Genomic DNA, 12,709 nt, shown 5'->3' on the forward strand with positions numbered 1-12,709 from the left:
AAGGTGTCAGTTTTGTTGCCAGATTAAAGGGTAAAAACCCAATTATCATATTTTTTTCTTCTGGCAAATGAGGTTCCAATGGTGTAAATGCCTTACTCCGAGCTCTCATACTCTGATGGTGCATTGTCTTTGAGTTGTGCGCCTTTTGGCATCATCTGGTCCAACACCATGTGAGACTAGGCTCTTAGGAAAGCTGTCTCGGGTGTGGACCAATCAACTTCAAGGACAGTGCATACATTATCAGAGTTATGTTTTTTGTTTGCATTATGACCGCAGGTATTGTGGTCTATGCAAACATGACTCCTCGTAAAAAGGTGTCAGTTTTGTTGCCACATAAAAGGGTAAAAAAAACAATTATCATATTTTTTACTGGCAAATGAGGTACCAATGGTGTAAGCGGTTGTTGTTGTTGATGATGATGATGGTGGCCACGATGCTAACGACGGGAGCGCGCGTGCGAGGATCACAGGCGGTGATGAAGCAGCCCGGCCTGGTGCTTACCGCGCAGGGCAAGAACCCCATCATGGAGCTGAACGAGACGTCGCGGACTCAAGTACGAGGTCACGTCGGAGGAGGGGGGCCATGACAAGCGCTTCATCATCCAGGTGGCCTGCTGCTGCTGCCGCCTCCTCCTCTCTTTCCTCCTCCCTCCCTCCCCCCCCTCCCTCCTCATCCTCCACCCTCAACCCCCTCCCCCCTCCTCCCTCCACAATCCTCCCTCCTCCCCCCCTGCCTCCTCATCCTCTGCCCTCCTCCCCCTCCTCCCTACCCGTACCCTACCCAAAATGAGTGACAAACGGTTACTCACCAGTGACTCACGGCCTACCCGTACCCGTACCCGGCTGGGTACGGGTAGCCGGGTATCGGGTAGGGTACAGGTATCGGGTACCCGGTTGCGACCTCTGCCTCAGAGGGGTCCTGGCTACCGTTGGCCCAACCGGTCCGGACTGGTTTCTACCGCTCCCCACCAAGGGCGCGGGGGGTTCTGTGGGATCGCAGACGCTGCCCACAGCCCCCCCCCCCGGCGGGTCCCGGCTAAGAGTACACAACCTCCCCGTACCGGTAAGCACCCTGGTTCTGGCGTGTGTGTGTCAACGTGACCACCACACCTTTAAAACTAGAACGTGAGCGTGCTAGGAATGCACACGTGCACGCACCTGCGTGCGAACGTGCGCGGGGCAGTTGTGTGGCACTTGGCTCGCTGCGCTACGAACCCCGGTGACCCCGAATTCGATTCTCACTCGCGCCCAATTACGGTGACCAGTATCTGAACCTGTCCTGTGGGGCCTGCCTCTAGGACGACTCGGCCTTAAATACGCACCCGTCACGTGCCGTGCCGGCCTTGGTAGGCTCTGCAACTCGCGGGATCTTTGTGTTTGTTGTTGTTCTTCTTGGTTCTTTCGGTAAAGTCACGTAGAAGGGAAGTAATAGAATAATAAAAATAAAACATAATTAAATTATTCTCACGACGTTTCGGCCACAACGCAAGCAGCCGTCCTCAGGTGAAACCAGGTTTGTCGAGGCGACAGCGTCTGAATGAAACAGCACACATGCTTGGAGCAAATATAAGCTGGGTTGGGAGGGGGGGGAGAAGGGCGCCTTGATTAAAGAATTTGCATATCAAGAGGAATTTAGCATATTTATGGGAAATGCAGGTATGTGATTAGTACTACTTATGTCCGTGCATTATGCAGGATTAGCAGCATCAAAGGGAGGGATATGGGAAATGCAGGTATGTGATTAGTACTAAACGTCGTGAGAATTATTTTATTATGTTTTATTTTTATTATTTTATTACTTCCCTTCTACGTGACTTTACCGAAAGAACCAAGAAGATGAATCCCTGCAGTCACGAAAGCTTTACATCGAAAATTGTTGTTGTTGCGCTCCGTGGTGCCAGGTGGAGGTGGACGGTGAGATGTTCAAGGGGACGGGCAGCAACAAGAAAGTGGCCAAGGCCAACGCGGCACTCGCTGCCCTGGAGAAGCTCTTCTCTGGGCCCAACGTGCCGTGCCCCCCCACCAAGACCTTCAAGCAGGTGCAGCTTGGGGGGGGGCTTGGGTGGGGGGGAACGGAAGAGGGGGGCTGCATACCCTCGGTGTACAAACCGTAGCTGTGAAACTCATTCGGTTTATCTTCTTGGTTCTTTCGGTAAAGTCACGTAGAAGGGAAGTAATAAAATAAATAAACTAAAACATAATAAAATAAAAAATATAATTTAATAAAATATTGTTTTTTAAATCCTTTATATTAAGTTCACTTGCTTGCTTGCTTGCGACCGTGCAAATCTTTCGGTCGTTTTTTAACCCACTTCCCGTGATCCAATCGAGCTGACATTTTGCACACAGACTCGTTGTGCGTGACAATTTATTTTCGTGAAAATTTTTTTCAAAAATTTTACACTTTTTAGGAAAAATAAATTATATTTAATTACCAATTGCTTAATGGTGGCAGCCATTCATCTGACCCATAGGTGGCAGCCATCTCAAGCCAGAGGACGAGAGGATTCTAGCCACCACGCATATAAAGGATTTAGAGTGAAAAACTTTGTTTTTACGGGTTAATTTTTTCTTGCTGTGGTTGCCCCACCTGATGACGATTGCTTGCGTTGCGATCGAAACGTCGTGATCTATTATTTTTCTACCCACATGACTTTACCGAAAGAACCAAAGAGTGTGGATTCCTGCAGTCACCAAAGCCTCAAATCAAGAATGCTCGCATAAAATATATGAATTGTCTTTCAAACCGATTGGCCTATGCCAGAGATGGCCTTCTTTATAGCCTCGTCTTACTGGAGAATGACAATTGAAATATTATCAGAGCATTTTTGTTTTCACCCTCACAATTATTCACCGCCGCCAATCACTGTTATCATCATCATCATCATCATCGCAACAATGAACATTAGCAGTATCATCCTTGCCGTCAAACACCATGGTCGTCAGAAGGTGATTATCGTTATCCTTACTAATACCCTCGCCACCATTACGGCAATTGTGGCGCACGCAATAACACCTTCACGTAACAGCACGTGCCCCCACAGTCTGTTTCAATGATACACGGGGTGTGCATCTTTGTCTTTGTGCCATCAGAATATTCCTGGAGGTCGGGGCAGAGGATTCGGCCGTGGGAGAAGTCGTGGCAGAGGATTCGGCTACAGTTCATATGACGGCGGCAAAAACCGGTGAGAACGTGGGCGGGGTTGGTGGGGTGGGTGGTGTGGGTGGTGTGGGTGGTGTGATGGTGTGAGGCGTGGGTGGTGTGGGTGGGTGTGGGTGGTGTGGGTGGTGTGGGGTGGATGTGGGTGGAGTGGGTGGTGTAGGTGTGTGTGGGTGGCCGTGGGTGCGTGGGTGGCGTGAGTGGCGTGGGTGGCGTGGGTGGCGGTGGGTGGCGTGAGTGGCGTGGGTGGCGGAGTGGCGTGTGGTGTGGCGTGGGTGGCGTGAGTGGCGTGGGTGGCGTGGGTGGCGTGGGTGGCGTGTGGTGGCGTGAGTGGCGTGGGTGGTGTGGGTGGTGTGAGTGGCGTGGGGTGGGGTGGTGGCGTGAATGTGGCGTGGGGGTGGGTGGCGTGAGTGGCGTGAGTGGCGTGGGTGGCGTGGGTGGCGTGGGTGGCGTGGGGTGGCGTGGGTGGCGTGAGTGCCGTGGGTGGCGTGGGTGGCGGTGGGTGGCGTGGGTGGCGTGGGTGGCGTGAGTGGCGTGGGTGGCGTGGGTGGCGTGGGTGGCGTGGGTGGCGTGGGTGGCGGGGTGCGTGGGTGGCGTGGGTGGCGGGGTGGCGTGGGTGGCGTGGGTGGCGTGGGTGGCGTGGGTGGCGTGGGTGGCGTGGGTGACTGGGGTGGCGTGGGGTGGCACAGCCGTGCCAAGCACACAGATCCCGCACACACGTGTTTGCCCACGCCCCTTCCCTGAACTCTCTCACCGCGCCACCACGTCACGATGCCGGTCCGCATTGGGTAGAGCCGCCCTCCTTCTCGGCGGCGCGTGTCTCTCAGCGAAGCGATTCACGCGCCTTAAGCGACTTCCTCTCAACACTTTTGAAAATACACACCCACCCACCCCCCACGTGGTGTGGGGGGTGGGTGGTTTTTGGGTGAGATCACGTACAGGTAGCCGGGTATCGGGTAGGGTACGGGTATCGGGTAGGGTACGGGTACCCGGTTGCGACCTCTGGCTCGCGGTCAGCACCGGTGGACGATTATTTAAACTGGTTCCGGGCCCTCCCCTAGGTGGACTCGGCCTCAAATGAGTACCCGGTGCAGTGTGTAAACTTCTCCACTGGGGAGACAAAGGCGGCCGGGCGAGGTGCTGCCCAGCCCACCCCCCCCTCGCTGCCGTGCCGGCCTTCGTAGGAGCTCCTACTAACAAACGCTTGGCCCAAAAGTGTGTTACCGCTGCAATGGTGGATCTTTGTTTTTTTTGCTGTGTCTACAGGCTACAACCCCAGCTCCAATTTTGGAAATGATGGTTAACATTCAAGGCCATGGTGGTGGTGTGTGGTGAGTATGTTACCATAACTCTTAAACACTTGGCACTATATCCCCCCCCCCCCCTACCAAACTATATACCCATGTAAACTAACACTATACTCATATTCTATAACATCACCCTATTCTTAAGGCTTATCATATATCCTAACTTCATACCTTAACCATATCGCCAATAGACTCAACACTGCATCTTAGACTCAACACTGCCCATAGACTCAACACTGCCCGTAGACTCAGCACTGCCCATAGACACAACACTGCCCATAGACACAACACTGCACCATAGACTCAGCACTGCCCATAGACTCAGCACTGCCCATATTCTCAACACTGCCCCTGTATGTTAAGCTGCCCCTCCTTAACCTCCTTCCATTCCTCTCTATGTCCGTAAAATAAGAGAACGCTTACACCATTGGAACCTCATTTGCCAGTAAAAAATATGATCATTGTTTTTTTACCCTTCTATCTGGCAACAAAACTGACACTTTTTTTACAAGGAGTCATGTTTGCATAGACCACAATACCTGCGGTCATAATGCTAACAAAAAACACAACTCTGATAATATATGCACTGTCCTTGAAGTTGAATTGGTCCACACCCGAGACATCTTTCTTTAGAGCCTAGTCTCACATGTCTCGGGTGTGGACCAATCAACTTCAAGGACAGTGCATACATTATCAGAGTTGTGTTTTTTGTTTGCATTATGACTGCAGGTATTGTGGTCAATGCAACATGACTCCTTGTAAAAAAGGTGTCAGGTTTGTTGCCAGATAGAAGGGTAAAAAAACCAATTATCAAGAGAACACTTGATAATTGTTATTCTCATTATGACGACACTTGAGCCTCAAGACTCCACATCAGTGAGCGGCCTCTTCTCGCCGTGCCGCCCTCCTCCTATAGCTGCAGAGTCTGGTGGTAGTACATGTTGTTGACGTCGCGTTTATTGTGAAAATTCGGTCACAGTTCCTGTGACCACTGTTTCATTGCTTTTATGGCTTTATTTTGGTGATTTCGAAAAGTTTTTTGGTTTGGCCATGTTTGTTTGTTGGAGTACAGAGTTAGACTGATGGCCCTTAATCTAAGTTGTCTTGTGGTTGTTGTTGTTTTGACTTGCATCCCACTGGGATTTTTGCACACAACCGTTGGTGTACGGTGCTTTTTCTGCAATATTTTGCTGTCTTTTCTTGTATTTCTGTTTGCACTCAGTCACTTTAAGATGTTTTCTTGTTCATGTTTTGTTTTTTTGCGGTTGCACCCGATACAAGAGCCGAATGGCTCACAGGGCTGTACCTAATACATGAACTTTGAACTCCACATCCCAGGTGGCTTCTTCTCAAGCGGTGGCTTCCTGAGCTCCGGCTCCCAGAACCAAGGTGGTCCGGCAGGCGCCGGCAACGCCACGGCTGCCGCCGCCGCCGCCCCTACTGCCCCCGGCACCTGGGCCATCCTTCCCCAGCAGTGGTGGTGGTGGCGGTGGCGGCGGCGGTGGTTGGTGGTGGTGGTGGTGCTGCTGGTGGTGGCGGTGGTGGTGGCGGGCGGCGGCAGCATTGGGTCATCGGCATCATCCGCGGGCAAATAAGAACCAGTACCTGCCCGCCAGTGGAGGTCGGGGGTGCTGGGAAACCGCAGTACGGTGGTGGAGGAACAGGCGGTGGCTTTCGTGGTGGTGGTGGTGGAACTGGTGGTGGTGGGAGTGGTGGTGTGAGCGGTGGTGGTAGTAGCAGCGTTGGTGTGGTTAGTAGCGGTGGCGGACCTCCGCCCAAAGCCGATTTCTGCACCAGCGACACGTGGCGCTAATCGTACCACTATCAGAAACAGGGCGGCTACGGTGGTGGTGGTGGTGGCGGTGGCGGTGGTGGCGGTGGCGGCGGTGGTGGTGGTGGCGGCGGTGGCGGAGGGCGGCGGCGGAGGCAGTAGTGGCGGTGGTAGTTACCACCAACAGCACCAGCACAACAGCATCATCAGCCACAGCACCAGCAGAAGCCTCAGCAGCAGCACCACCATCATCAACAGCAGCAGCAGCAACAGCCTCACCACCATCAGCAACAACAACAACAGCAGCAGCAGCAGCAGCCGCAACAACAGAGTAGCGGCTACCAGAGCTATCAGACCCATGGCGCGAGCTACCAGGCATCCGGCGCTGGCTACCAGCAGTCGAGCTACGCGCCGGCGGGCAGCTACGGGGCTCAGGGCGCCGGCTACCAGAGCTCATCGGTGCCGTCCAGCTACAAAAGCCACGCGGCCAGCGCCGGCAGCGGGTACAGCACCCCGGCGTCGGCGTACGCCGGCTATGGTGAGTGTGAGCGGCACCTGCTGGGTCTGCCCCGTGACCTCCTGCCAGCGGGCCTTCGGCACTTCACGTGGCCCTCGGAGTGCGCACAGCCTGGCACGAGCGTCGTTGGTGACGTCACCCGCCACTTAGTGGCGAATGGCGTTTGTTTGTTGTAGTGTCGGTATGTGACCCGTGTGTGTGCCAGTGTGTGTGTGTGTGTGTCTGTGTGTGTGTCTACGTGTTTCACGTGTCTTCGCATGTGTGTGCCAGTCCGTGTGTGTGTACGTGTGTGTGTACGTGTGTTACCACGTGTCTTCGCATGTGTGTGCCAGTGTGTGTGTACGTGTGTGTGTGTACGTGGATGGCGGTTGTTGGTGTAGTATTGGTTATGCGCGAGTGCGCGTGCGCGTGTTACGTTGGTGTGCATAGTGACGCGCGTGCGTGCGTGCGTGCTTGCGCGTTACTGCGCGTGAAGCCGCTGGCGAGCGTTGGTTCGGGCGAGCCAGTGAGTGAGTGCGCACGTGCGGGCCGAACGTTGCCAGCCCCTTGCCTGCCCCCCCCTAAGGGGGACTAACTCCCGTCCGCAGGCCAGGGCAGCTACTCCAGCGCCGGCGTCGGCGGCGGCGTCGCCGGCACCTCCTCCGCGTCCGTCTACGGCTCGGCCCAGCCGGAGCCGGCGCCCGTCGACCCACTCCCTGCGCTACTACTCGTCGGCGCAGGGCGGCTACTCCGGCGCCGGCTACGGCGCCATCGGCCAAACCGTCGGCGCCACCACCGCCGCCGTGGGCGGCCGCTGGCGGCGGCGGCGGCCATGGCGGCGCAGCACAAGAAAGCTTACGACAGCGCCGCGTCGGCGGCCGGCAAGGCGGTGTACGCGGTCGGGACCACCGGCTCGGCCGCCGTCAAGCAGCAGCAGCAGCAGCAGGTTGCGCAGTACCCGTTGGCTGGCGGCGCAGGCGGTGCAGGCGGTGCAGATGGCGCAGTACACGTCGGTGTACGGGGCCGGCGGGTACGCGGCGAGCTACGCGGCGCAGCCAGCCGCGGCCACCGACTACGACGGTGAGCGGAGGAGCGCCGACTTTCGCGGTGGAGTGTCTGGAACGTTGCCACCTGCCACCTGCCCCCCACGCTCGATGGGGATAGCAGATTCCAAGAACACCGGATAGATGTTACTATCCTTTGTGCAAGCACGTTCAAGAGTCCATGAACAGCGAGCCTGGTGAAATTTGGGGAGCGCATCGTCAGTAGTGAACCTTTGGTTCCCAGGGTGTTTCGGCCCTTTCACACTATACACCCTCCCCACAGGCGGCCAGCGACAGGGTGATCAATCCTAGGCTTGCGTCCCATTCCCAATTAGTCATAGGAGTTGCCTTGTTGTTGATAGCCAACATCCCATGGGACTATGCATGGCAGGGGCGTACTCCTCCCTGAGTCAAGCATTGTTGACCACATACCTCCTGGCCCTCTCACTTCGGGGCCCAGCTGGGGTCTTTCCTCTTCATCCGCCTCCGATACAGCTCTGATTGCCGAACGCTGGCTCTGGCCCTTAATTCCAGCAATACTAGTGATGCAGGCAGACCTCGCTTAGTGCCACCCCGTGGAACGCCGATTCGTTATGACAAAAGTGACAAAAAAATGTAAAGTCCTTACGAGTGAGAGAACGCGTACAGCACTGCCGCCTTGTAGGAGTACAGTAAAATCACTCGTGAGTGCAGCACAAGCCACTTGCCGACATTGTAATTAATTATTTTTTATTCATGAAATAATGTTTACCCACCTGTATTGATATCGCACTTTTATGAAAGCGCTTAACAAGATTGTAAATGGTAGATTAGTCATTGGCTGATTGGGGGAAAAAGGGATGGGATTTGAGTGTGTGGGGAGGGGTAGGGGATGGCAAGGAAAGGGTGGTGATGTTCTTCTTGGTTCTTTTGGTAAAGTCACGTAGAAGGGAAATAATAAAATAATAAAAATAAAACATAAAAAAATTATATTTATTATGTTCTATTTTTATAATCAATTTTATTGTTTCCCTTCTACGTGACTTTACCGAAAGAACCAAGAATATCTTTACATCTTAACAAAAGCTTAACATCTGAACATCTTAAAACACGATTTAAAGCTTTCGTGACTGCAGGGATTCATCTTCTTGGTTCTTTCGGTAAAGTCACGTAGAAGGGAAATATAAAAATAAAACATAAAATAAAATTTTCACGACGTTTCGGCCACAACGCAAGCAGCCGTCCTCAGGTGAAGAACAGGGCTGTCGAGAAGGACAGTGTCTGAATCGGAAAGACAGCGTCTCATTCAGACGCTGTCTTTCCGACAGACTGTTCTTCACCTGAGGACGGCTGCTTGCGTTGTGGCCGATACGTCGTGAGAATTATTTATTAGTTTTATTTTTATTATTTTATCACTTCCCTTCTACGTGACTTTACCGAAAGAACCAAGAAGATGAATCCCTGCAGTCACGAAAGCTTTAAATCGAAAGGGTGGTGATGGTTCGGGAAAGGGAGGGGTGCGGTGTTAGGAAGGGGGGGGATGGTAAAGGTTTTGGGGACGTTGAGAGTGGAAGTGGTGGAGGGATACGCGATTGAAAAAGATGAGTCTTAACGGAGGAACGAACATTGGAGGGGTGAAGTTGCCCTGTGGGAGTTTATTCCAATGGAGGGGGGAGCCAGGGGGGAGACGGAGCGGAAATGTGACGGAGCACCGACACCCCCAACGAAGCCCTCGCACGTTTTCTTGGTTCTTTCGGTAAGTCACGTAGAAGCGGAAATAATAAAATAAAACATCAAATAAAATTCTCACGACGTTTCGGCCACAACGCAAGCAGCCGTCCTCGGGTGCAGAAACAGCTGTCGGTAAAGTCACGTAGAAGGGAAATAATAACGAACGTTGTTTTTCCCCCGTTCCCTCGCAGCGAGCGGCTACGGAACCTCCTACGCGTACGGAGCCACCGCGGGGTTCGCAACTCCCATCCCCGCGGCCACGGGATACGCCACAGGTGAGAGAGATTTCGATTTAAAGCTTTCGTGACTGCAGGGATTCATCTTCTTGGTTCTTTCGGTAAAGTCACGTAGAAGGGAAATAATAAAATAATAAAAATAAACAATAAAATAATTCTCACGACGTTTCGGCCACAACGGCTGCTTGCGTTGTGCCCGAAACATCGTGAGAATTATTTAATTGTTTTATTGTTATTATTTTATTATTTCCTTTCTACGTGACTTTACCGAAAGAACCAAGAAGATGTGAGACAGAGCCCGCTCCCTCGGAGCCATCATCTCCCCTGCCGCCCTCACGCCCCTCCAACCTTTCCCTCCCCTCCTCCGCCCCTATCCCGTACAAACTCCTCTCCGTGACCCCCTCCCCTCCCCTACCCTTCCCCTACCCCCCACCCACCCCTGTACCGTGACCCCCTCCCTACCCTTCCCCTACCCCCCACCCACCCCTGTACCGTGACCCCCTCCCCTACCCTTCCCCTACCCCCTAACCACCCCTGTACCGTGACCCCTCCCCTACCCTTCTCCTACCCTCTACCCACCCCTGTACCGTGACCCCCTCCCTACCCTTCCCCTACCCCTCACCCACCCCTGTACCTTGACCCCCTCCCCTACCCTTCCCCTACCCCCCACCCAACCCCTGTACCGTGACCCCCTCCCCTACCCTTCCCCTACCCTCTACCCACCCCTGTACCGTGACCCCCTCCCTACCCTTCCCCTACCCCCCACCCACCCCTGTACCGTGACCCCCTCCCCTACCCTTCCCTACCACCCACCCACCCCCTGTACCGTGACCCCTCCCTACCCTTCTCCTACCCTCTACCCAGCCCTGCACCGTGACCCCCTCCCTACCCTTCCCCTACCCCCCACCCACCCCTGTACCTTGACCCCCTCCCCTACCCTTCACCTATTCCCCACCACCCCTCTCCCGTGACCCCCTACCCTTCTACCCCCTACCCACCCCTGTACCTTGACCCCCTCCTCTACCCTTCCCCTACCCACTACCCACCCCTGTACCGTGACCCCCTACCCTTCACCTACCCCCTCCCTACCCTTCGCCTACCCCCACGCACCCCTCTACCGTGATCCCCTCCCCTACCCTCCGCCTACACCCCCACGCACCCCTCTACCGCGGGTTCACACATCCCTCGTGTCCCACGCACGCCCCCCCCCCCCCCCGCCCCCCATTGCTGTCTAATCCTCGCGTGCAGTTCGTACCGCTGGCTCGCTTTCGTTCGTCATTTCTCGGTCGTCGTCGTCGTCGTCGCTAACCGCCTCGATGGCCCCGTCACACCCGGGCAGGCTACGGCGCCCAGTCACGTTCGCGCCAGCCGGGGCGGCCCCCGTGACGTACGCGGCGGCCCCCAGCGCGGCGCAGGCCTACATCGCCACCCCCACCGTCTACATCTCGTCGCAGCCCGTGGCAGGATACGGACGCGCCGACCCTCGCTGCTGCAGACCCTACCAGCAGTACCGCTAGCCCTGCCCCCTGCCCTCTGCCCCCTGCCCCCTGCCCCCTGCCCCCTGCCCTCTGCCCTCTGCCCTCTGCCCCCTGCCCTCTGCCCCCTGCCCCTCTGCCCCTGCCCCCTGCCCCATGCCCCCCTTGCGTTTGAAGCGAAAGTTCCAAGGCTTAAGTGTTCCACCCCCGCCGTTTGGTTTGACCCGGGTTCGACACGCTATATCCATTGTGTGATATACCCATAGTTGCCGGCATACAGATACACAGGCATACAGATACACAGGCATACAGATACACAGGCATACAGTTACACAGGCATACAGATACACAGGCATACAGTTACACAGGCATACAGTTACACAGGCATACAGCTTACACAGGGCATACAGATACACAGGCTACAGTTACACGGGCATACAGATACACAGACACAGGCATACAGCTACACAGACACACAGGCATACAGATACACAGGCATACAGTTACACAGACACACAGATACAGATACACAGGCATACAGGCATACAGATACACAGACACAGGCATACAGATACACAGACCACACCGGCATACAGATACACAGGCATACAGTTACACAGACAACACAGGAATACAGATACACAGGCATACAGGATACAGATACACAGACACAGGCATACAGATACACAGACCACAGGGCCTGCAGACACACAGGCATACAGACACACAGACACAGGCATACAGTTACACAGACACACAGACACACAGGTATACAGATACCACAGGCATACAGATACACAGACACAGGCATACAGATACACAGGACACAGGCATACAGATACACCGAACATACAGATACACAGACACAGGGCTACATACACACAGACACACAGGAATACAGATACACAGGCATACAGGCATACAGATACACTGACACAGGCATACAGTTACACAGACACACAGACACACAGGTATACAGATACACAGGCATACAGATACACAGACACAGGCATACAGATACACTGACCCAGGCATACAGTTACACAGACACACAGACACAGGTATACAGATACACAGACACAGGTATACAGATACACAGACACAGGTATACAGATACACAGGCATACAGATACACAGACACAGGCATACAGATACACAGACACAGGCATACAGATACACAGACATACAGATACACAGACACAGGGCTACATACACACAGACACACAGGCATACAGATACACAGACACACAGACACACAGGCATACAGACGAGAGGGAGATACAGCTACAGACTAACATACATATGATGTGAAGCTTTCGTGACTGCAGCGAGAATCCATACGCCTTGGTTCTTTCGGTAAAGTCACGTGGGTAGAACAAATTAAACAGATCACGACGTTTCGATCGCCACGCAACCAATTGTCTTCAGGTGGGAGAGATAAACAGGCTGCTGAAACAATTTCCTTATATGTAGAGCCGAGAGGGGGAGAGGACCATCTGAGGACCCAATCAA

The 12,709-nt window shown here is 54.2% G+C and overlaps 1 long non-coding RNA gene across 1 annotated transcript; it reads left to right on the top strand.

Annotated features, from left to right (window-relative positions):
* Positions 1 to 579: 579 nt before the first annotated feature.
* Positions 580 to 3,181, top strand: LOC133360272 (uncharacterized). The gene is made up of 3 exons (XR_009757242.1): positions 580 to 605; positions 1,901 to 2,038; positions 3,093 to 3,181. It is a non-coding gene; the product is annotated as an uncharacterized LOC133360272 (long non-coding RNA).
* The last annotated feature ends 9,528 nt before the right edge of the window (positions 3,182 to 12,709 follow it).

Source organism: Lethenteron reissneri, chromosome 68 (genome assembly GCF_015708825.2).
Source record: "Lethenteron reissneri isolate LAM-NWPU_2019-01 chromosome 68, ASM1570882v1, whole genome shotgun sequence".
Taxonomy (NCBI): domain Eukaryota; kingdom Metazoa; phylum Chordata; class Hyperoartia; order Petromyzontiformes; family Petromyzontidae; genus Lethenteron; species Lethenteron reissneri.